The sequence below is a fragment of the Sorex araneus genome, chromosome X (assembly GCF_027595985.1).
Source record: "Sorex araneus isolate mSorAra2 chromosome X, mSorAra2.pri, whole genome shotgun sequence".
NCBI classification, from domain to species: Eukaryota; Metazoa; Chordata; class Mammalia; order Eulipotyphla; family Soricidae; genus Sorex; species Sorex araneus.
The window spans coordinates 55,228,336-55,253,026 of NC_073313.1; the positions used below are offsets into that span (position 1 = coordinate 55,228,336).

The 24,691-nt window shown below is 40.3% G+C and overlaps 1 protein-coding gene across 6 annotated transcripts in view; it reads right to left on the bottom strand.

The window, feature by feature from the left end:
- Positions 1 to 24,691, bottom strand: part of LOC101539144 (protein FAM156A/FAM156B) — a 67,453-nt gene that overhangs the window by 38,395 nt on the left and 4,367 nt on the right. The window contains exon 2 of one of the 6 annotated variants that reach the window (XM_055120454.1): positions 11,728 to 11,926. The exons of the other annotated variants lie outside the window; for them this stretch is intronic. The gene's annotated coding sequence lies outside the window, so the exon portion shown is untranslated. The remainder of the gene's footprint in view (positions 1 to 11,727; positions 11,927 to 24,691) is intronic. 6 annotated transcript variants of the gene reach the window in all.

The following is a 24,691-nucleotide window of genomic DNA, read 5'->3' on the forward strand; positions in this document are numbered from 1 at the left end:
CGAGCAAATCAATGAGCAACAGGATGACACTGACAGTGACTGTCAAGTTACAAGATCAATATTCAAAAGTCATTTTTTCTCATATACAGCCACAATAATTTTTTTTCACAAATAGTTTTAAACTTGGGTTCAGGGAGATAGTACAGCAGGTAAAGCATTTACCTTGCACGCGACAGACCTGGGGTTCGACCCCTGGCACCCCATATAGTTCCCCAAGGCCACCAGGAGTGAGCCCTGAGTACAGAGTAGGGGTAAGCCCCGAGCATAATCGCACGTGGCCCCAAAACAAAAGAAGTTTTTTTTAAAAAAATTTATTGAATCACCGTGAGATAGTTACAAGCTTTCATGTTTGGGTACAATCTCACAATGGTCAAACACCCATCATCCACCAGTGCACATTCCCCACCACCGATATCCCGGGTATACCCCCCACTTCCCCGCCTCCCCCTGCCTCCATGGCAGACAATATTCCCCATACTCTCTCTCTACTTTTTGTCATTATGGCTTGCAGCACAGACACTGAGAGGTCATCATGTTTGGTCCAATATCTACTTGTGGTATGCATCTCCCATCCCGACTAGTTCCTCCAGCCATCATTTTCTTAGTGATTCATTCTCTATTCCATCTGCCTTCTCTCCTCCGCTCATGAAGCAGTCTTCCAGCTATGGGGCAATCCCACTGGCCCTTGTATCTACTGTCCTTGGGTGTCAGCCTCATGTGATGTTATTTTATACTCCACAAATGAGTGCGGTTCTTCTATATCTGTCCCTCTCTTTCTGACTCATTTCACTTAGCATGATATTCTCCATGTCTATCCATTAATAAGCAAATTTCATGACTTCATCTCTCCTAACAGCTGCATAGTATTCCATTGTGTAGATATACCAAAGTTTCTTTAACCAGTCATCTGTTTTAGGGCACTCGAGTTGTTTCCATATTTTGGCTATTGTGAACAGTGCTGCAATGAATACATAGGTACAGATATCATTTCTACTGTGCTTTTTTGCATCCTAGGGATATATTCCCAGAAGTGGCATTGTTGGGTCATATGGAAGCTCAATTTCTAGTTTTTGAAGGACTGTCCATATTGTTTTCCAGAAAGGCTGGACCAGTCGGCATTCCCACCAACAGTGAAGGAGAGACATTTTTTCCCCCCACAGTCATGCCAGCACTGGTTGCTTTTGTTCTTTTGAATGTGTGCCAGTCTCTGTGGTGTAAGATGATATCTCATTGTGCTTTGATTTGCATCTCCCTAATGACTAGCGATGTGGAGCATTTTTTCATGTGCCTTTTGGCCATTTGTGTTTCTTATTTGATGACTCTTCTGTTCATTTCTTCTCCCCATTTTTTGATGGGGTTGGAAGTTTTCATCTTGTACAATTCTACTAGTGTCTTGTATATCCTGGATATTAATCCCTTATCTGATGGGTATTGGGTAAATATTTTTTCCCATTCTGTGGGCTCTTTCTGTATTTTGGTCACTTTTTCTTTTGAAGTACAGAAGCTTCTTAGTTTGATGTAATCCCATTTGTTTATGTTTGCTTCCACTTGCATGATCAATGCTGTTTCTTCCTTAAAGATGCTTTTAGCGTCAATGTCATGGAGAGTTAGTTCTGCCTACATTTTCTTCTATGAACCTTATAGATTCATGTCTGATTTTGAGGTCTTTAATTCATTTTGATCTGACTTTTGTGCCTGGCATTAGACAGAGGTCAGAGTTCATTTTTTTCAGGTAACTATCCAGTTTCCCCAGCACCACTTGTTGAAGAGGCTTTCCTTGTTCTACTTTGTATTTCTTGCTCCTTTGTCAAAGATTAAGTGGTCATATATTTGGGGGTCTGTGACAGTATATTCAACTCTGTTCCATTGGTCTGCAGGTCTGTTTTTATCCCAATACCATACTGTTTTAATTACTACTGCTTTGTAGTACAGTTTGAAGTTGGGGAAGGTGATGCCACCCATTTTCTTTTTCCCAAGGATTGCTTTAGCTATTTGTGGGGGTTTATTGTTCCATATTAATTTCAAGAGTGTTTTGTCTATTTCTTTCAAAAATGTCATGAGTATCCTGATAGGGACCGCATTAAATTTGTATAGTGCTTTGGGCAGTATTGCCATTATCAAAAGAAGTTTTAAACTTTATTATAGCTTAGGTAAGGTGTTTAAAATAGTATGAGAGTTTGGAGCTGGAGTGATAGCACAGCGTATAGGGCATTTGCCTTGCACGCGGCCGACCCAGGTTCAATTCCCAGCATCCCATATGGTCCCCTGAGCACCGCCAGGGGTAATTCCTGAGTAAGAGCCAGGAGTGACCCCTGTGCATCGCTGGGTGTGACCCAAAAAGCAAAAAAAAAGTGTGAGAGTTTATGGTATAGATTTAAAGTTTACTGCATCCAATAACTAGGAATGTACTTATGACTCTACTATCATTCTTATGTTATTTATATTCTGGTCATCATAATACCTTTGGGCATCCCATCTGTGCTTGGGAATCACGTTTTTAGCCAAGAACTGCTCAATGTTGTCTATTGTCTTGTTTTGTCCATAAATTCCAAGTGAGATCATCAGGTATTTTTCTTTTTTCCTCTGACTCATAATTTTTAAAAATTTTAAGTAACACCAAACTGTGGGAGTATGATGTGAACAGGTGGAAATGTATATGAAACCTTTCCCCTAATAAAAACTCCAAAGTTTATCCCTATTGTCTTTCCCTGTAGAAGGGATTCTGGATGAGCTAAGTTGGTGATGATAGCCTTGTTCCTATTCTAGGATATTTCCTTACTCTCAGGTGCTCCTCCTGTTTTATGTGGGGCCTCTCACGAAGGCTTAAGTCTACGCTCTCTTTAGGCAGGGTTTGTGCAGGTTGAAATAACTCCGACCAGGTAAGTAGCCAAGCTTGTAGCGGCGCTCTGGCAGGAGGCCACGCCCCCTTTAAGCCACGCCCCCAAGATACAGGCCCAGCTCCCTTTTGGGATGTGGTGTGGTGCGATTTCACACCTGGTGGGGAGAGGCGGGTCTTGGGCAGTGGGCAGGGATGATGGGTGCTCAGGCGGGGCGATCAGCGGGCGGGCCAAACTACCATTTTAAGTGGAAAATATATATCACAATATTTTCAGCTTTCAAAAGTACAGATGTACCAAACACTCTCGAGGAATTTTGATACATGAAATATATGACAAGGATGGACCTCTGCACAGTGGTGGCCTAAAATAGCTGAACTTCTTAATGCTTCTTTTTAAAACTTTTTACTTTATTATATTGAATCACAATGAGAAACACAGTTACAAATTTATTCATGTTTGGATTTCATAACATAACAATGTCCATAACTGTCCCTTCACCAATGTACATTTTCCACCACTAATGTCCTCAGTTTCCCTTCCACCTCCCCCAATACTGCCTCCAGCAGAAAGTTTTTTTCTCTGTCTCTCTTGCTCTCTTTCGTTTGGGGCATCATGGTTTGCAATACAGGCACTGAAAGGTTATCATGTTTGTTCCTCTACCTCCTTTCAGCACTCAGTTCTTGTCCAGAGGTTTCACTTACTTCTTGAGCTAACAGCTTAATTTTTTTTAAATTTTATTTTAATAAATCACTATGAGATAGTTATAGACTTACAAACTTTCATGATTATGTTTCAGTTATACAATGTTCAAGTACCCATCCCTTCACAGTGCTCAATCTCCACCACCAATGTTCCCAGTATCCCTTCCGCCACCCCCACCCTTTCTCTCCCACTGCCTCTGTGGCAGGCTTATTCTCTTTTATTCTCTCTCCTTTTGGGTGTTATGGTTTACAATACAGTTACTAAGCGGCCATCATGTTTGGTCCATAGTCTACTTTCAGCACACGTCTCCCATCCCGAGCGAGCCCTCCAATCATCATTTACTTAGTGGTCCCTTCTCTAACCCAGCTGCCTTTTCCCCCAGCACGTGAGACCGGCTTCCAAGCCATGGAGTGATCCTACTGGCCCTTATCTCTACTATCGTTAGGTGTTAGTCTCCTATTATGCTACTTTATATCTTTATATTCCACATATGAATGCAGTCATTCTCTGTCTGGCCCTCTCTTTCAGACTCATTTCACTTAGCATGATTCTTTCCACGTCCATCCAATGTTTCTTTAACTAGTCATTTGTTCTCGGGCACTCGGGGTTTTTCCAGATTCTGGCTATTGTAAATAGTTACAGCCTATTTTTTTTTTTTTTTTTGCTTTTTAGGTCACACCTGGCGATGCACAGGGGTCACTCCTGGCTCTGCACTCAGGAATTACTCCTGGCGGTACTCAGAGGACCATATGGGATGCTCGGAATTGAACCCAGGTCAGCCGCGTGCAAGGCAAATGGCCTACCCGCTGTACCTACTCAGCCCCTAAAAATGTAGATCTTTTTGTTTTGTTTTTTACAACCTAAATTTTTGTCAGGTAAATTTCTTAGTGAGTTTGGTCCTGAGGTGATGGAGCATGGCTGGAGGCATGGTGGCAAGTTTGGAATGTGGGAGCGAGCAAGCTACTGTTAGGGCTCTGTTTGGGTGGGCACTGGACTGACCCACCCCCTTTAGAGGTGCCCTGGAACATTCAGCCATGAGCAGATGTTCCATCAAAATTATGTAGAGTTTCTGTGCCACAGCACCCTACAGCTCAGAGCTCTGAGAGCCTCCAGTGTTCACCGGTCCTGATGTCTGGGGCCACGCTGCCGCTATCTTTGCTCTTTCCAGCAGTTTAAATCTTAACTTTACTGTTCTTTAATTTAAATTTGTTCTTTTTTCTATCTGTATAACATTTGATTAAAAAATATCACATGATTATTCAGTTTCTGTGTCACCACACCCTGCAGCTCAGAATTCCAAGAGTCACCACCACTCCATCCACCCATCCTGGCACCTGGCACCACCATCTTCCCACTTCTCTTAATGTTTTTTTTAATATTTGTTCTTTATAATGTTTAATTATTCAAAACATTAAACTGTTACTAATGAACAGGAAAATATTATTGAACAGCTGTAGCTTCAGCCCAGCTAAATATGCTGGATTTGATAAGATATATTGTACCCCATTTTTGTTATCACCATTTAGGATATAAATTGTCAAACATAAGGACAATTTCTCCATTTTTTATTCTGCTTTTCTTTTTCACTGTTAATTTTATTTGTACATGCTTTACTTAAACACCATGGTATATAAAGTTGTTCATAATAAAATTGTTACTTTTGCTGTTCCAACATCAATTCGATTACCTGAGTGGCCTTCCCTCCAATATTGTCCCCCTTTTCCCAACCACCTACCAAGCCTGCTCCCTTAGCAGGCATGTAATAATTTGTTTTATTCATTTATTAATTGTTACAACCAAATGGCTAAAGGAATTATCAAAAAGACTTCAGAAAAAATTGTGAAAATTGTTATATGTCACCATGGGGCTCTTAAGTTCAAAAACAAGGACAATACCTTTTTCTTTTATTTTAATTGAACCATCATGAGATACACAGTTACAGAGTTATTCATGGTTGGGTTTCAGTCATACAATGTTATACCACCCATCCCATCAGCAGTGTGCTTTTCCCTCCACCTGTGGTCCCAGTTTCCCTTCCCACCGCCAGCCTGTGTCTATGGCCGACACTTAACTTCTCTCTCTCTTTCTCTCTCTCTCGCTCTCTTTATTTCCCCCACCCCCTTTTAGGCACTGCGGTTTACAATACTGTTACTGAAAGAGTATCATGCATATAAGTTTACCTCCTTTCAGAACTCAGTTGTTGTCCAGAGTGGTCATTTCTAATTATCATTTTCATACCGGTCCCTTCTCTAACTGCACTCCCCCCAACTTGTGGTAAGCTTTCTACCATGGACTGGTCTACCTGATCTTCATTTCTACTGCCTTTGGGTATTATTCTCAAACTATGTTTTTTTTTAACATCTTGCAAATAAATGGAATCATTCTAGTCTGTCCATTTCCCTTTGCCTCATTTCAGTCAGATGAAATGATACTCTCCATGAAAACAGTATTGTTTGGTTGTGTTTGGGGGCTACACCTTGTGATGTTCAGGAATTAATCCTGGTGGTGCTTGGGGGACCATATTAGATTTTGGGGATTGGACCTGGGTTGGCCAAGTGCAAGGCAAACTCCCTGTCTGCTGTTCTATCTCTCCAGTACAGAGCAATTTCTTGAAGCCTATTTATATTCTCTTATGGCTGGAAAGGACCCTTTAATAATTTTTACCATATAACTAGTCAACCTGGAGTTTTTCACTAGTCTACTTTAGATAAGGACCCAAACCAGTAAATATTTGAACATAAGACAAATGGTGAATATTTACAAATATTCACTCTTGCATCCTGCAGCTGAGAATCATAAGGCAGCTACTCATACTGAATGACTATGTATTCTAATAGCTCTGATCGAAGTCTGTCACACCATCTTTAATGAAGGTTTTAAGCACAACACATAAAAAGCCCAGGACCAGTAACAACATTTTTATTTTCTTACAATTTTAAGACTAGGAGACATCCACAGGTCAGCAGTGTTAACTTTTCCCAAGGCTAGCGATGTTCTGCGGTCACTCCTAGCTGTGCTTGGGGGACCACATAGGATGTCAGGGACTGAATACAGGTCTGCCGTGTGCAAGGCAAGTGCCCTACCCACTGTACGATCACTTCTGACCCTAGTGACCTCATTTGTAACAGTCACTTTGGGGATTTTAGGCTATATGGATTGTGGTCCACAGTAATACACAATGGAATACTACTTGGTCATAAGAAAAGATGAAGTCATACAATTTGCTGATACATGGATGGATCTGGAAAGTCTCAAACTGAGTAAAATAAGTAAGAGGGAGAAAGACACAAAATTATATCACTTATATTCAGGATATAAAGATACATAGTAGTGGAATAACTAAATCACAGAAGGAATAGAAAAAAAACAGGAGAACTGTTCTTTGGTAGGAAGCTTGCCACTGGGTGGGGGAGGTGGGATAGGTCAGGGAAGGGACCACACAACAATGACGGAAGGAAGCGGACACTCTGGATCAGGACTAAGTGCTGAAAGGAGGTAAAGTGATGTGCATGATATCCTATTAGTAACAATATTGTAAACCATAGTGCCTAAAATAGAGCAGAAGAAAAAAAGAAAAAAGCACCTGTCCTAGAGGAAGGGTGGGAGTGGTGGCAGTGGAAGCGAAACTGGGCACACTGGTGGAGGAAAGTGGATACTGGTGAAGGGATGAAGGGATTGGTGTTAGAACATTGTAAGTCTGAAACTCAATCATAAATAACTTTGTAATTCATGGTGATTTCATTAAAAAATTAAACAAAAGAAGAAAGACTTTGTCATTTATAATAACAAAAGTGGGCTTTGGGGGAACTACAGTAGGCACAAAAGGACAGAAAAAGACAAATACCATGTGACCATACTCATATTCAAAATCTAAAATAAGTAAAACTACAATAACAGTATGAACTCAGAGAAACATATTAGTATTTGTCAGAAGTAAGGGTTGAAGGATGGTAGAATGGGGGAAGGCGATCAAAAGGTACAGATTTCTAACTCTTTATATTCTGATATTGAATCTCAGTAGAAATAAATACCAATATGCAATGCCACAGACCTAATATATAACTTGTATATCATTATTTTAAAAACACTACATACTATAAAACTAAAAATCAGAAAAGAGAAGTATACCATTGTCCTTACTCCCTTGTGACAGAGCTCTGAGGTTTAGTAGTACTTAGCTCCAAACTACTTCCCTTCCCTGAGGAAGTGACATCATTTTCAATGAAACATTGAAAAGTTAAGGCTACATGCACTTACAAACCAGTGTGACTGTGATAAGCAATAATTAGTAGAAGACTGCTGGAATAGTTGTCCTACAGGCTGGTCTGTAGGCTAGTTAGATTACCCATGACAAGAAAGTAGAACCTAGGGCCCTAGAGACAGACAGTATAGTGGGTAGGGCATTTGCCTTGCTCACTGAAGACTCAGGTTCAATCCCCAGCACCCTATATGGTCCAAGCACCACCAGGAGTGAATGAGCCCTGAGCGCTGTCCAGGTATAGCCCCAAAAAAGACAGAACCCGCCTGGGATGAAAACCCACATCCATCACTGACCTTAACAAGGGCCGTAGGGGGCTTATTGGGGTGAAAAATAGAATCTATTAAAAGAAACACACTGGATTCTAAGGAATTCAAATAACACACTCAGCAGAGAGATGGAACAGTACTCAGAATTGCTACAATCCATTATCTCTTTAGGTAGCCCACTTTCCAAGAGAACATTAAAATGATGACATATGCAACGATAGCAGAAAAGAATGAAAAGCAGGTGACAGACTGTGATTGCAACCAATCTCAGATTTAACACAATTTCAAGTATCCTAATAAATAAGTTTAAATGAGTTTAAAGAATGAAAGGAAACCACAAAGAAAACAAGGCTTGGTGAAAATACTATGCCCCATAGAGAATAGTCATAAGTGAATAATACTGAATGGAAATTCTGGAGTTAGAAAACTACAATAATTGAAGTGAAAATATCATTAGAGAAGCTTAATGAAAAGATCTAACAGAGGAGATTGAGCAATTCTGAAGACAGACCAATATAAACTGTGTAAACTCTAAGATATAGAGAAAAACAAATGAAGTACAATAAAGTGAGCTTCTGAGAAATGGGGGGCATGCTTACACACACCAACATAGATGTAAGGAGAGTACCAGAACAAAATGAGAGAGAAAAAAGAGTACTATACATGTTCAAAGAAACACAGCCCAAAGAAGTTCACAAGAAGTGATCCATGGCCACCTCAAAGTAAAAATGCTGAGAACGAGAAGAGCAATGCAACTCTTCACTTACAAGAAAAAGTCAGTGAAATTAACAGCAGGTTTTTCAGCAGAAAAAAGGAGGTCAGAAGGGATGGGGATAATAAATTCCAAGCCCTTAAAGGAAAATACTAATCACCAAGGATCAACAAATTGCCTTTATTTTGGGGGGGTCACACCCGCGATGCACAGGGGTTACTCCTGGCTCATGCACTCAGGAATTCCTGCTGGCGGTGCTCAGGGGACCATATGGGATGCTGGGAATTGAACCCAGTCAGCCGCGTGCAAGGCAAACGCCCTACCCGCTGTGCTATCGCTCCAACCCCAACAAATTGCCTTTTGTAAATGAAGACAACACACAACACTACTGAATCTTTTCTCAGCACTGACAATATTTTTGGCAGATAATAGAATTTTCAATGAATAAGGACATATCATTAGCACCTAAAAGAAATGACTATTAACTGAAAACCACCAGACATGGGAAGAGAAGTTTCATTTATGTGGATGTTTCATTTTCATTGTGGATGTTTCAGTTTCATTTATGTGCATATTAAGTGTCCAATGCATACAAGCATATTAGAAGCACATAATAATTAGGACATGCTTCTTGCCAGGGGTGGAGTAGGGTAAGCAAAACTGGAGAACTCTACAACATAGTGGCTGGAGCTACCAATAGTATAGATGAAGCTTTTCCTTAGGTTACCATACTTTACTGTTATTATTACTATAGAGGTGACATGGCACAATAGTGTTAATATCCATGTTTCTGTGTACAATATTATGTGTGGTTTCCACAAAAACTACTATCAATACTATTACTCCTCTTCCTGCTACTATTGCTGCTACTTCTGATACTATTACAAATACTAAGAAGGGTATGAGGAAACTTTGGGAAGTTATGCCTATATCTATGTCCTTGCTAGTGGTTATGGTATACATATTCATACATGCCTGACAAGTTGTGTTCATTATGTCCAGATAGACCTTAGATTATTACCTCAATCACAATAAAATGTTTATATCTATTCATGTGATCCTTAACTTTACTGCTGTCTCATGTTTTGACATAAAATCCATGAGGTTGCACAAAAGTCACATCAAAATGGATTAAAGACCTCAACATCAGACCAGAATCCATAAGGTACATTGAAGAAAAGTTCAGCAAAACCCTCCACGACACTGAAGCTAAAGGTATGTTCAAAGATGACCTGCCAAGCAAGTGGAAACAGATAAACAAATGGGACTATCTTAAACTAAGAAGCTTCTGTACCTCAAAAGAAACAGTGACCAGAATACAAAGACAGTCTATAGAATGGGAAAGAATATTCACCCAATACCCATCTGATAAGGGGTTGATATCAAGGATATACAAGTCACTGGTTGGACTCTACAAGAAGAAAACAGCCAATCCCATCAGAAAATGGGGCGATGAAATGAAGAGAAACTTTCTTAAAGAAGAAACTCAAATGGCCAAAAGGCACATGAGAAAATGCTCTTCATCACCAAGCATCAGGGAGATGCAGATCACAACAACAATGAGATATCATCTCACACCACAGAGACTGGCCCACATCCAAAAGAACAAAAGCAACCGGTTTTAGCACGGATTTGTGGAGAAAGGGACTCTCTTTCACTGCTGGTGGGAATGCCAACTGGTTCAACCCTTTTGGAAAACCATATGGAGGCTTCTCAAAAAATTAGAAATTGAGATCCCATTTGACCCAGCAATAACATTTCTGGGAATATATCCCGGAAATGCAAAAAAGTACAGTAGAAATGACATCTGCACTTGTATATTCATTCCAGCACTGTTTACAATAGCCAGAATCTGGAAAAAACCTGAGTGCCCGAGAACGGATGACTGGGTAAAGAAACTTTGGTGCATCTACACAGTGGAATACTTTGCAGCTGTTAGAAAAGATGAAGAATGGAAATTTGCATATAAGTGGATCAACATGGAGCGTATCATGCTAAGTAAAATGAGTCAGAAAGAGAGGGACAGACATAAAAGGACTGCACTCATTTGTGGAATGTAAAGTAACAGAATGGGAGACAAACACCCAAGGATAGTATAGATAAGGACCAAGAGGGGTGGTCCACAGCTTGGAAGCCTGCCTCACATGCTGGGGTAAAAGGCAGATCAGATAGAGATAGGACCACCAAGTAAAGGATGCTTGGAGGGCCGCTCGAGATGGGAGATGTGTGCTAATAATTAACTATAGACTGAACATGATGGCCAGTTAAATACCTGTATTGCAAACCACAACACCCAAAAGGAGAGAGAGTAAAAGGGAATGTGTCTGCCACAGAGGTGGGGGTGGTGGGAGAGATACTGGGAATATTGGTAGTGGTGGAGGGGTGGGTGCTTGATCGCTGTATGACTGAAACTTAAGCACGAAAGTTTGTAAGTCTGTAACTGTACCTCACAGTGATTCATCAATTAAAATAAATAAATAAATAAATAAAATCCACAAGGTCAGGCAGGGATGTGTATTTTCTTTCTATACCCCAGGCATCCAGAATTCCTTAAATTCTATATTTCCTTGTTTGTTAAATGCATGCCTACGCACAGAGTTAAAATCAGTTATCCAGATCATTGAGTGTTGTCTGGGCAGTAACTCACCCTGACCCACATTAGGATTATGAAAATCACTGGTAGTTTTTCTAGAGGTGGCTTCAAGCTTCCTAAAATATCATGGAACTACCCTTAGCAAGGCTAAAATTTTTCTTTGTCTGTTAATGGGAAAGACTGAAACTTTCTTCTACACATGGTGTCTTTCTGTCATAGCTCATAGTGTGTCCTCTTAGGCTCATTTCTGAAGGGCAGTTATTCTCTTACAGACCATCGACCAAAGAGCCCTCTCCCTTCAATGATCAAACACTATACTCATAGAAACCCGAGTCAAAACCACATGATTTTACCTGTTTATCTTCTCTAAATGCATTTTCTTCCATTTGTATTCATTTCCAAGTTGGTTTTTGAGTCACTTGTTAGCACCCAACTGATTAATACACAATGGCACCTGCATCTGATCTGTGGATTTATTAGGGGAGGGCTGGACTGCCGACTGGACTCTGCAGTTTCTCTTTTTTCTGAATTAGTGTGCTTTAACTTCATGGGCTGTAGGGTTCAAAACAGAGGAGTTCAGCAGGTGAAGCTTCGGCTCTTAATCCACATGAGTCCCAGAAGTGAGCACTACCTCCCAAGAACCAAAATCTACCCCTGCATCTTGGGAGACAAAGCACATAGTCTTCAAAAAATACTTATTTTTAATTTATGACTTCTTTTACATTTAATTAAAGTCATATTTAAGTAACATACATATGATTCCCCAAGCACCATCAGGAACTGAGAACTGTACTAATCCTGAGTATAGAGTCAAGAAGATTCCCTCCACACTGCGAGTATGGTCCCAAAATCCTCAAAAAATAATTATGGTTGTAGAGTATATTGGAGTCTCCTATTGTAAAGTCAAATTCTACATTTTGGTGATGTAGAGGCAAAGTAATCGTATTCAAAAGAACAAAAGCAATCAGTGCTGGCGTGGATGTGGGGAAAAAGGGACGCTCTTTCATTGTTGGTGGGAATACTGACTGGTCCAGCCTTTTTGGAAACCAATATGGACAATCCTTCAAAAACTAGAAATTGAGCTTCCGTATGACCCCACAATATCACTTCTGGGAATATATCCCAAGAATGCAAAAAAGCACAGTAGAAATGACATCTGTACCTATATAGTCATTGCAGCACTGTTCACAATAGCCAAAATATGGAAACAATCAAAATGAACAGATGACTGGTTAAAGAAACATCTACACAATGGAATACTATGCAGCTGTTAGGAGAGATGAAGTCATGAAGTTTGCTTATAAATGGATAGACATGGAGAGTATCATGCTAAGAGAAATGAGTCAGAAAGAGAGGGACAGACATAGAAGGACTGCACTCATTTGTGGAGTACAGAATAACATAACATGAGGTTGACACTCAAGGACAGAAGATACAAGGGCCAGGAGGATCGCCCAATAGCTGGAATACTGTTTCATGAGCCGAGAGGAGAAGGCAGATGGAATAGAGAAGGGATCACTAAGAAAATGATGGTTGGAGGAATCAGTCGGGATGGGAGATGTGTGCCAAAATTAGATAATGGACCAAACATGATGACCTCTCAGTGTCTGTGTTGCAAGCCATAATGACAAAAAGTAGAGAGAGAGAGAGTATGGGGAATATTGTCTGCCATGGAGGCAGGGGGAAGGTGGGAAAGGGGGTATACCGGGGATATTGGTGGTGGCGAATGTGCACTGGTGGAGAGATGGGTGTTTGATCATTGTGTGATTTTAACCCAAACATGGAAGCTTGCAACTATCTCACAGTGATTCAAAACATTTTAAAAATTTTAAAAAATTTTTAAAAATCACAAAAGTCAAAACTAGTATAAGCAATAATAAGATTTTTTTTTAAAAAAAGGAGATTGCTATTGAGACAGGAGACAGAAAGGAACAGGCAGATAAATTACTTGACCTTTCTTCCTCCCCAGTTCAACCTGGTATTTCAAAGAAAGCATTCCCACACATCCTTTCTGAAGACATCCTACATGATCAATTAAGCCAGTTTTTCTCATAGCTGTGCACAATTTGGTATCAAGCCACCATATATTAACTTTTGTTCTTCTCTGAAATGAATTTTCCTTATTCTTAGTTCACTATGCTTTTCTTCTGCTTCAAAAGCAAACATATAAATTCTGTATCATGTCCTCAAACTGGTTTTCTAAAGAGCTATATATAAAGGAAAACATGGAAGACCATGCCTTTTCCTGCGTGTATTAAATTCTTCTAAATACATATGGAATTTGGGCGTTTGCTTTGAGCTTTAACTAGCAAATGAATAACGTCTGTAATATTTAGGAATGACTGCTATTACATGGGGCATGTTATAATTTTTTATGTTGCTGAGGTACCACTGTGAATGTCTCATGCTTTGAGACCATGGCTTAGGGTCACCTAAGTAGAGAAGGAAAGCAGTTTGCCTACAGCAAAGTCTTGCAAAGATGGAGACAATGAGCAGTTTGGGCAATATGCTCTATGTGGGAGATTTTTTTGTGCTTATAAAGCAAAAGGAATTTTTTTGACTGATCCACTGTAATGAAAAATTTTTATTATAACAGTCTATGAATATGTAAATGTAATCCTAAGAATGAACTCCTTATGGTGTTATCCCTTATATAATTATAAAACAAAAATGAAAATTTGAGTTTACTATATCACATAACCAATACAATTTAAATAAACATTAATTTTATGTAGTAAAAAAAAAAGGAGATTGCTCCCGTCGTGGGGTAAATAAGGACAAATACAAGATGATTTTACTTATTTGTGGTATATAGAATAGTAGGACAAGGGAAGACAAGGTATCAAAGGCGGAGGTACCTATATTACCTTTGATCCTAGATTATAGTAATGGGAAGCAAAGAGAAGAAAAGCTATCAAGAAGGAAAGTAACATGAGGTGGACAGGAGATACCAGAGCCAGAGCTAGGGGCCTCAGGCATTTCAATAGTATATAGGCATCGTATATGTATATATCTTAACCACTGAGCCTGCAACATTAAAAGTATGAGATTCAAATGAAAATGACTTAACTTAAAACTACACTTGTTGAGGAAATAGGCTGTTTGGTGAAAGGGAACCTAGGATACTGATTGTGGGAGATTTACACTGGTGGTAGGATTGGTGTTAGAACATTCTATGCCTGAAACTATTGTGAACAACTTTGTAAATCACAGTGCCTTACTAAAATTTAAAAATAAATTGCGGGCCGGAGTGATAGCACAGCAGGTAGGGCGTTTGCCTTGCACGCGGCCGACCTGGGTTCGATCCCCGGCATCCCATATGGTCCCCCAAGCACCGCCAGGAGTAATTCCTGAGTGCAAAGCCAGGAGTAACCCCTGAGCATAGCTGGGTGTGACCCAAAAAGCAAAAAATAAATAAATAAATAAAAATAAAAATAAATTGCTAGGATTATAGTCTTAAAATGAGTAAACTTGTGACTGTGTGCCATTTTCAAACTTTCAATGAAAACTTATATTTTGCTTTTCAGAATGAATCAAGATCATATCTCTTATTTGAATAAAACAATAAAAAAAGAAAAAAGAGATTGCTGACAAAGTGGGGTGGGGAGGAAGGAGAGAATCTGGGTCATTGGTGGAAGGACCCTTACACTGGTGGTGGGTTTAGAGTTGGAATATTTTGGGGGCCTACTAAGATTTGGGTGGGACCCGGGGCTGAGATCTCCAAGCCTGCTCATATTGGGACTGGGTCTCATCCACCCAGATCCCCCATTTTCCAGTAGCTAGGAAGTCACACTCACAAACTGCCCCTGGTGCCATGTAATCCCATCAAGGGATCCAGAGACTATAAAACAAAGCTCCTGGAATTGCACAGCCACATTTGAGGCTGTGCAACCTCTTATAGTCTACTTCTCCTTCTCGGAGAACCAGGCAAGCTACTGAGAGTATCCTGCCTGCACAGCAGAACCAGGCAAGCTCCCCATGGCATATTTGATATGCCAAAAACAGTAACAATGATGGGTCTCATTTCCCTGACCTTGAAAGAGCCTCCAATATGGCACCATTGGGAAGGACTAGTAAATAAAGGCTGCTAAAATCTCAGGGCTAGGAAGAATGGAGACGTTACTGGTGCCTGCTCAAGCAAATTGATGAACAACAGGATGACAGTGATACAGTGATACTAATGTTTGGGCAACACCCTGTTGTGTTCAGGCTTATTCCCTGTTCTGTACTCAGGAGTCACCAGGGAAACCATATGTGGTATGGGGAACAGGACTGAGATTGTCTGCATGCAAGGCACTTACCTCTTGTTCTATCTCAGAGGCCCCTGAAGTTGGAGTATTGAGTGCCCGAAACTCTATTTTTTTATTTTGCTTATTGCTGTCATTCTTTATTTTTTTTTAATTTTATTGAATCACGTGAGATAGTTACAAGCTTTCATGTTTGGGTTACAATCACACAATGATCAAACACCCATCCCTCCACCAGTGCACATTCCCCACCACCAATATCCCCGGTATACCCCCCTTTCCCACCCTCCCCCTGCCTCCATGGCAGACAATATTCCCCATACTCTCTCTCTACTTTTTGTCATTATGACAAAAACATGATGACTGAGAAGTCATCATGTTTGGTCCACTATCTACTTTCGGAGTGCCCCAAACTCTTACCAATAGCTTTGTATATCACAATGTATATCACAATTAATAAATAATAAAGTGAATAATAAGCCCATTCTATCTTTATCATACTTTGGCACTTCAAAGCACTTTCCTTTTTAATATATATATATAATACTGAGCCAGAGCCATAACACAGCAGCTAGGGCACTTGCTTGTATGCAGGGAACCTAGGTTTGATGCCCAGCATACTATATTATTGGGTGCTGCAGTGGACGATTGGTTGAACAGCTGGGGCCAAGGATGAGCTCCTGAGACTTGACCCAAGTGCACAGGTGATAGGCAGCCCCTCCCCATACAGGGCCCCCTTGACTTCCCAGCAGTGACTCCTCCCTCCCTCCCTCCTCAAAAAGCCAGATGCAATGTCCTGTCACTGTGCCTAAAACAAAGTGTCAGGGACCATTGAGCAAGCTAGCCAGCCAGGGAAAGTGAGAAACCAGAACACCCTGTTCAACTGCTTGTGGGCTTGTGTGGGAATCTCCCTCCGAAAGGTGTTAATCCATTGTTCTCCCTTTTCTCTTAAGGTATATAATCCTAAACCTGATGCAATAAAGTGAGTCTTCTCCCTGCAGAGGCTCCTGGTTCCATGTCTTGTCCTTGTATGTTGTCTTTGTCTGTCTTATCTTTTCATATGGCTGCACTTACTCATCCTCCTTCTAGGGGCTGTCCTCCTTCCCTGTCCAGGGCAGAATGGGTGGGGTTGGGTGGATTGCCTAAACTGGCTCTCTCGCCGGTTCCATGGACCCAACATGTCAGAACTACACTACCTGGTCCCCCAACCACTACCAGCAGTAATTTCTGAGGCAGAGTCAGGAGTAATCCCTGAGCATCGCCAGCTGTGGCCCAAAACGCAACAAAAAATTGTATAATCAGGGGCTGGAGCAATAGCACAGCGGGTAGGGCATTCGCCCTGCACGCGGCCGACCCGGGTTCGATTCCCAGCATCCCATGTGGTCCCCTGAGCACCGCCAGGGGTCAGGGATAATTCCTGAGTGCAGAACCAGGAGTGACCCCTGTGCATCATTGGGTGTGACCCAAAAAGCAAAAAAAAATTGTATAATCAAAGGTTTGTGGCAAACATTCATTGAACAAGTCTTGTAGCACCACTTTCTAACAGCATATACTTAATGTCCCTGTGGCTTACTTAAGTTATTTTCACTTTTAAGACACAGCGCTTTTGTACACTTACTACACTGGAGTTGAGTGTAAACAAAGCTTCTCTATGCACAAGGAAACAGAAACTACCTGTGATATTGCAATATTCCCCTTATTGTGGTGTGTGGCACAGTACTCACAGTATTGGTAAGGTATGCCTGTATTTGAGCACCAAAGAAAAAGAATGTGACTGATGCAGGAAAAGCAACTGATAAAATTCAGTAGCCATTCTTCATAAAAATAATTTAGTAAAAAGTAAATGGGGCTTTCTGAACTGATACACAACAAATATGGGACAAATATCTACATCTTCCATCCTATGTATGAAAGAAAAAATATACACTTCTGGTTAAGACGAAGACAAGGCCAGGATATCCACTCTCACCTTCATATCTTAAAGTGTACTGGGAATCTTAGCCACTCTAGAAATGGAAGAACAAGAATTAAATGGATTACAGATTGGCAAGGAAAGAAGAAGATAGCTATAAACAGATTACATGATTAAATAGAAAATCCCATAGAATCTATATGTATTTTAAAAATCCCACTAGAAGGGATGGAGAGGTAGTACAGTGAGTAAGGCCCTTGCCTTGGACACAAATGACCCAGGTTTGATCCCATGGACCACCTATGGTCCCTCAAGAACTGCCAGAAGTGATCTCTGGGCACAGAGTCAGATGCAAGCCCAGAGTAACACCAAATTTGTCCCCCAAAAAACTAAAAATAGATTCCCTTCCCTTCTGACTAGGCCCAGAGGCCTCCACACCCAAACTCTACCATTTCAACGAACCCAGTTTTGTTGAAATGGGTTCCTGAAGTTTGTGGCCCCGACAGCTTCTCAAAATTTCACAGTACTGACAGCACAGAAGGAGCACAGCAAACCCAATGGGAAGCCAAAATGTAGAAGCCAATCAAACTCAGCTCAGTGAGTGAAAACAAAAACACGGAGCACAAAACAGCACAGTCAATCCTCAGGTAATGACTTTAGTGACACCATTGTGAGTATGACTAATGAGATCAAAGAAACAATGGCACAGGTCATCAGGAAAGCCAGAAGTGCAGAAGAAAGAACAAGTGCTGTGTATGCAAAGCAAGTGCCCTATCTGCTGTATGATACCTCTAGCCCTACTTTTGATCTTGGGGGTGGGGAGCACACTCAGCTGTGCTCAGGGATTACTCCTGGTGGTGCTGAGGAAACATATATGGTGTTGGGGGGGCGGGAATCAAACCTAGGTCAGCCACAGGCAAAGCAGCCTGTCACTGCAAAATGTCACAATCAAAAGGATATGTCTTCACTGAATTTTGTCTTTAAGACAGTAAAAATGTTATGTACACTTTAGAGAATCTGGCCAGTCTTAGCAAGTTTAACAAAATAAGAGGAAAAGCTTAATTGGCTTAGTATGGACTTCAATCATTGGGAAAGATTGGGAAGATGATTCAGATGAAGACATGTCTAATTTTGATTGTTTCTCTGAAACTTCATAAGACAGTGATGATGGGAAAAAAGCCTGATCTGGAGTAAGGAATGTCATCATCACTGGAATTTGAGAAAGAAAAATAACTTCTCTTCAAGATTTCATATGTAAGAGAATTTCTGAGTTTGTAGCTCTAAAGGCAGAAGTGTATTTTCCTCCTTAACCCAGTTTTCAACCTGTTTGCTTTTTCAAAAGGGTTCATTAAGGGTGGATATGTACCATTGTATTGGGGGCAATTTTATGGCAGATAAAGCAATAACCTTATGCGTGAACCCAGATTTCTATGACATTGTTGAGGTCCTAGACAATTGATATAGAGTGGTACGACAAATAAAACATTCTACCTAAGCCCCCTTTACTTCATAACATAAATAATTGGCATGGTAGGAAGCTTTTGACATAGGGAAAGATAACTAGATTTTATAACATGGATTCAAAGTGGCTGAAACAAATTGGTTGATATATTGGGGGCTGGAGTGATAGCACAGTGGGTAGGGCATTTGCCTTGCACACGGCCGACCCAGGTTCGATTCCCAGCATCCCATATGGTCCCCTGAGCACCACCAGGAGTAATTCCTGAGTGCAGAGCCAGGAGTAACCCCTGTGCATCTCCAGGTGTGACCCAAAAAGAAAAAAAAACAAATTGGTTGATATCATAAACTGGCAACCTTGCTCCTTTGGTATATCCTTCAGGATTGTTTCACTAAAGTTTTACTTTTTTTTTGCTTTTTTTGGGGGGGTCACACCCGGCGATGCACAGGGGTCACTCCTGGCTCTTCACTTAGGAATTAACCCTGGCAGTGCTCAGGGGACCATATGAGATGCTGGGAATTGAACCTGGGTTGGCCTCCTGCAAGGCAAATGCCCTACCCACTGTGCTATTGCTCCATCCCAAAAGTTTTACTTGTTTTAAAAAAATTACTTCACATTATTGTATATAAGTAATCACTTGTCTGTTAGTGATCCAGATGTATCTTAGCTAAAACTAATGATTACCCTACTTAGATGATTTTTGAATATGATTTTTTCTATATCATATTTGGTATTGTTAGACCCTTAAACTTTTACATCTCTTAGCATGTAGGACAAGGATAAGATGTACATTGTTGCTTGAGAAACTGTATATATAGACCAAGCTTGTACCTGTATTTGCATTTTTCAGTATGGCAAAAGAGTAAACAAATATAAGTATACTATTGGATTTTTTAATATTTTTTAAAAATTCAGCTTAAACCAGGGCTGAAAACCTCAAATTATGTTCATTGTGGGTATTTTTTAGTTTTATTTTATTTTTTATTAATGAATCACCATGAGGTACAATTACAGACTTACAAATTTACATGCTTGCATTTCAGTCATACAATGTCGAGTATCCATCCCTCCACCAGTGCCCATTTTCCAACTACCAACGGTCCCTGATCCCTCCCACCACCTCCAACCTGTCCCCCCGCCACTCCGCCTCTGTGGTGGGGCATTCTCTTTTGCTCTTTCTCTCTCTCCTTTTGGGTGTTGTGGTTTGCAATGGAGGTATTAAGTGGCCATCATGTTTGGTCTATAGTCTACTTTCAGCGTGCGACTTCTATCCCGAGTGGATCCTCCTAGCACCCTTTACTTGGTGGTCCCTTCTCTATCTGGACTGCCTTCTCCCCCATCATGTGAGGCCAGTTTCTAAGCTTGGAGTAATCCTCCTGGTACTTATCTCTACTATTCTTGAATGTCAGTCTCCCATTCTGTTACTTTATATTCCACAAATGAGTGCAATATTTCTATGTCTGTCCCTCTATTTCTGACTCACTTCACCTAACATGATACTTTCCATGTTGATTCACCTATATGCAAATTTCATGACTTCGTCTTTTCTAACAGCTGTATAGGATTCCATTGTGTAGCTGTACCAGAGTTTCTTTAGCCATCATCTGTTCTCGGGCACTCAGGTTTTCTCCAGATTCTGGCTATTGTAAACAGTGCTGCAATGAACATACAAGTGCAGATGTTATTTCAACTGTACTTTTTTGCCTCACCAAGATATATTCCCAGAAGTGGTATTGCTGGGTCAAATGGGAGCTCAATTTCTAATTTTTTGAGAAGTGTTCATACTATTTCCCAGAAGGGCTGAACCAGTCAGCATTCCTACCAACTGTGTAGGAGAGTCCCTTTCTCCTCACATCCACACCAACACCAGTTGCATTTGTTCTTTTGGATGTGTGCCAGTCTCTATGGTGTGAGGCGGTATCTCATAGTTGATTTGATCTGCATCTCCCTGATGATTAGTGATAAAGAGAATTTTTTCATGTGCCTTTTGCCATTCATATTTCTTCTTTGGGAAAGATTCTGCTCATTTCATTGCCCCATTTTCTGATGGGGTTTGATGTCTTCTTTTTGTAGAGTTCAACCAGTGCCTTGTAAATCCTTGATATCAACCCCTTATCCAATGGGTATTGGGTGAATATCCTTTCCCATTCTCTAGATTGTCTTTGAATTCTGTTCACTGTGTCTTTTGAGGCACAAAAGTTTCTCAGTTTAAGGTAGTCCTATCTGTTTATCTCTGTTTCCACTTGTTTGGCCAGTGAAGTGTCTTTTTTTTTTTAACAGAAAACACTCTACTACTATTTGGAATTTCCCCCCAACAATCAGACCTGCTGAAAAGGCATCATTTGATAATTTGTTTTCTATTGCTGAGAATAAAGAGCATATGAGGTTTTGGATTTCTGGTATCTTAGTAATTAAGTCCAGAAAAAAATTCTGCCAGAAGTCGCGTCACTGCAAGCTCGTACCTCTGTTTAGAGGGCTCTAAAAAGATGGCGGTCCTCACGCCACTGCCACCACCGCCAAAAGGAAAGGCCGAGAGAGAAAAACCTTTCCCCTCCGGGACCCATGCTGCCTTAGCTTAGTTCACAGTCTAGAGACATTTCTGCAAGAAGCCGCTGGGTTCCAAAATTAGTTAGCAGGCCTCCGGGATCATGGTCGTTCAGAAGCTGAGGAGGCGTTAGGCCGCTCGGGGTTTCATCTGGGACGGAAAGTCATGAAATGTCCTCTTTAAAGATATATTTAGCTTCAATGTCATGGAGGGTTTTGCCAACCATGTCTTCAATGTACCTGATAGACTCTGGTCTGATGTTGAGGTCTTTAATCCATTTTGATCTGACTATGTGCATGGTGTTATGTAGAGGTCTGTGCCCATTTTTTTTTTTTGCATGTAGCTGTCCAGTTTTCCAGCACCATTTGTTAAAGAGGCTTTCCTTGCTACACTTCACATTTCTTGTTCCCTTATCAAAGATTAGATGATTAAGGGCATCCAGATAGGAAAGGAAGAAATCAAACTCTCACTATTCGCAGATGATATGATACTATGTTTAGAGAACTCTAAAGCCTCTTTCAAGAAACTCCTAGAAACAATAGACTTGTATAGTAAAGTCGCAGGCTATAAAATCAATACCCACAATTCCATGGCTTTCCTATATGCAAATAATGAGAGAGAAGAAAGTGACATGAAAAAAGCAATCCCATTCACAATCATGCCTCAGAAAATCAAGTACCTCAGAATCAGCTTAACTAAGGAGGTAAAGGACGTGTAAAATGAAAATTACAAAACGCTACTTTACGAGATAAAAGAGGACATGAGAAAATGGAAACATCCCTATTTATTCATGTATTGGAAGAAAACATTGTCAAAATGGCAATACTCCCCAAAGCATTACACAGATTCACGCGATCCTTATAAGGATACCCATGACATTCTTCAAAGAAATGGATCAAACACTCCTGAAATTCATATGGAACAACAAAACCTCACAAACAGCTAAAGCTTGTAAAAAAAAAAAAGCTTCTTGGGAAAAAGAAGATGGGAGACATCACCTTCCCCGACCTTAAACTCTACTACAAAGCAGTTATAATTAAAACAGCATGGTACTGGAACAAAGGCAGAGCTGCAGACCAGTGGAAGAGGGTGGAATACCCTTACACACACCCTGAAGTATACGATCATTGTGTTTTTGACTGGGAATTTTTTTAAATGCCTACATTCTTTCAAACTTGAGAAGGAGGTGGTGCTGAAAAGGTGATGAAATATTATGTATGAAATCCAATTGTCAACAGTACAATGCAAAAACATATATATATATACATATATATATATAATTTTAAAGTGGCCTTCATAGATGCAGACTGGTAGTTGGGAGACAAAGTGGGGGAGGCAGAAAATTGGTGGAGGGAAGTGGGCTCTGGTGAAGGGATTGGTGTTGAAACAATGTATGCCTGAAAATCAATCATGAATAATTTGTAATTTCATGGTGACTTATAAAAAAGAAACAATAGGAGGTGGAAAATAGTCTGAAAAGATATGAACAGCAGGCTGGAGAGATAGTACAGTGGGTAGGGTGTTTGCCTTGCATATGGCCGACTCAGGTTCAATCTTTGCCATTCTGTATGGTCCCAAGCACTGCTAGGAGTAAGCACTGAGCATCGCTGGTTGTGGCCCCTTCCCCAAAGAAATAAATGGCATACTAGATAACAATGGGATGAGTTCAGGAGTAACAATATAAGAATTATCAGTCTCTGAAGAATAGAAAGGAAATTTTAAGAAACAACATTTAAAGAAATCAGAGAGGAATTTCCTACTTGAGGATTATAGGCATTGAAATCCAAGACAAGTAGGAAAATGCCAAGACACTGTGTACACAAAATGACAAATTATAAAGATAGGGACAGAATATTGGAAGTAGTAAAAGCAAAAAGGAATTTGCGTACAAAGGAGATCACATAAGTTTCACAGCATATCTATCAATAAGACTCTATGACCCAGAAGAGAATGGAGGGATATAATTGAACAAAATAAACACCTCACCAAAAATTCTCTATCCAGCTACGTTATCATTCAGATCTGAAGGAATGATATCAAGTTTGAGGAATAGGCAACAGCTTAGGGAATTCATAGCCCTGAAACCAGTTTGACAAGTAGCTTTAAAGGATCTGCTCCTTCTCTTTCTCCCTTCTTCCTACTCCTCTTCTTCCACCTCCTCTTTCCTTCTCCTTCTTTCTTTTCCTTCTCCCACTCTTTCCCTCTTTCTCCTCTTTCTTCCTTCTTGTTCCTCGTCCTATTCCCCCTTCCTTCCTTCTTTCCTTCCTTCCTTCTTTCTTTCCTTCCTTCCTTCCTTCCTTCCTTCCTTCCTTCCTTCCTTCCTTCCTTCCTTCTTTCCTTCCTTCCTTCCTTCCTTCCTTCCTTCCTTCCTTCCTTCCTTCCTTCCTTCCTTCCTTCCTTCCTCTTCATCCTCCTCCTCCTTTCCCTTCCTTCTTTTGACTTTTGTTTCTGTTTTTAGGCCTCACCCAGCAGTGCTCAGGGGTAAATCCTGCCTCTGCACTCAGGAATTACTCTTGGAAGTGTTCAGGGGACCATATGGGATGCTGAGGATCAAACTCAGGTCAGCAGGTGCAAGCAAGAGTCCTACCTGTTGTACTAGCTCTCTAGTCATAATGGAGTTTCTTTAAAAGACAGGACAAACTTCTCAGTATGTGTCATTGAGTATGGCACTTGCTCATGGTGCTTATGTGCCCCTTTACTAGATTACGGAATGCATATTTCTAGCTTGCTAAGGGATTTTATACATTTTCAATAATAAATTCATGTCTCATTTATATTGAATGTTCTATGTTTTTATCAGACATTTTTTACATCCATAGAGATTTTTATTCCAATATTTTGTTTACACTGTCTAAAAATAAAATATTTTCTAATACAAAATCAATATTCCCTTTCATAGGATAAAACACTACTTTCGCAGGCCTTTAGATTTTAATTTTTTTCTCTTCATTCTTACTAAATTACACAGTTGTAAGCTATATGTATTTTATGTAAACTCTAAAATATATTAGTGAAGATTTTTTTAAAAGTTTAATTATGACAGGAAAGACAAAATTATTACCATGAGACCCAAATCCAAAACGAAAGTTGATGTAATATATTTTAGATACCAGAGTTGAAAACTTAGTTGTGTAAATGAGATTAGGCATTATAC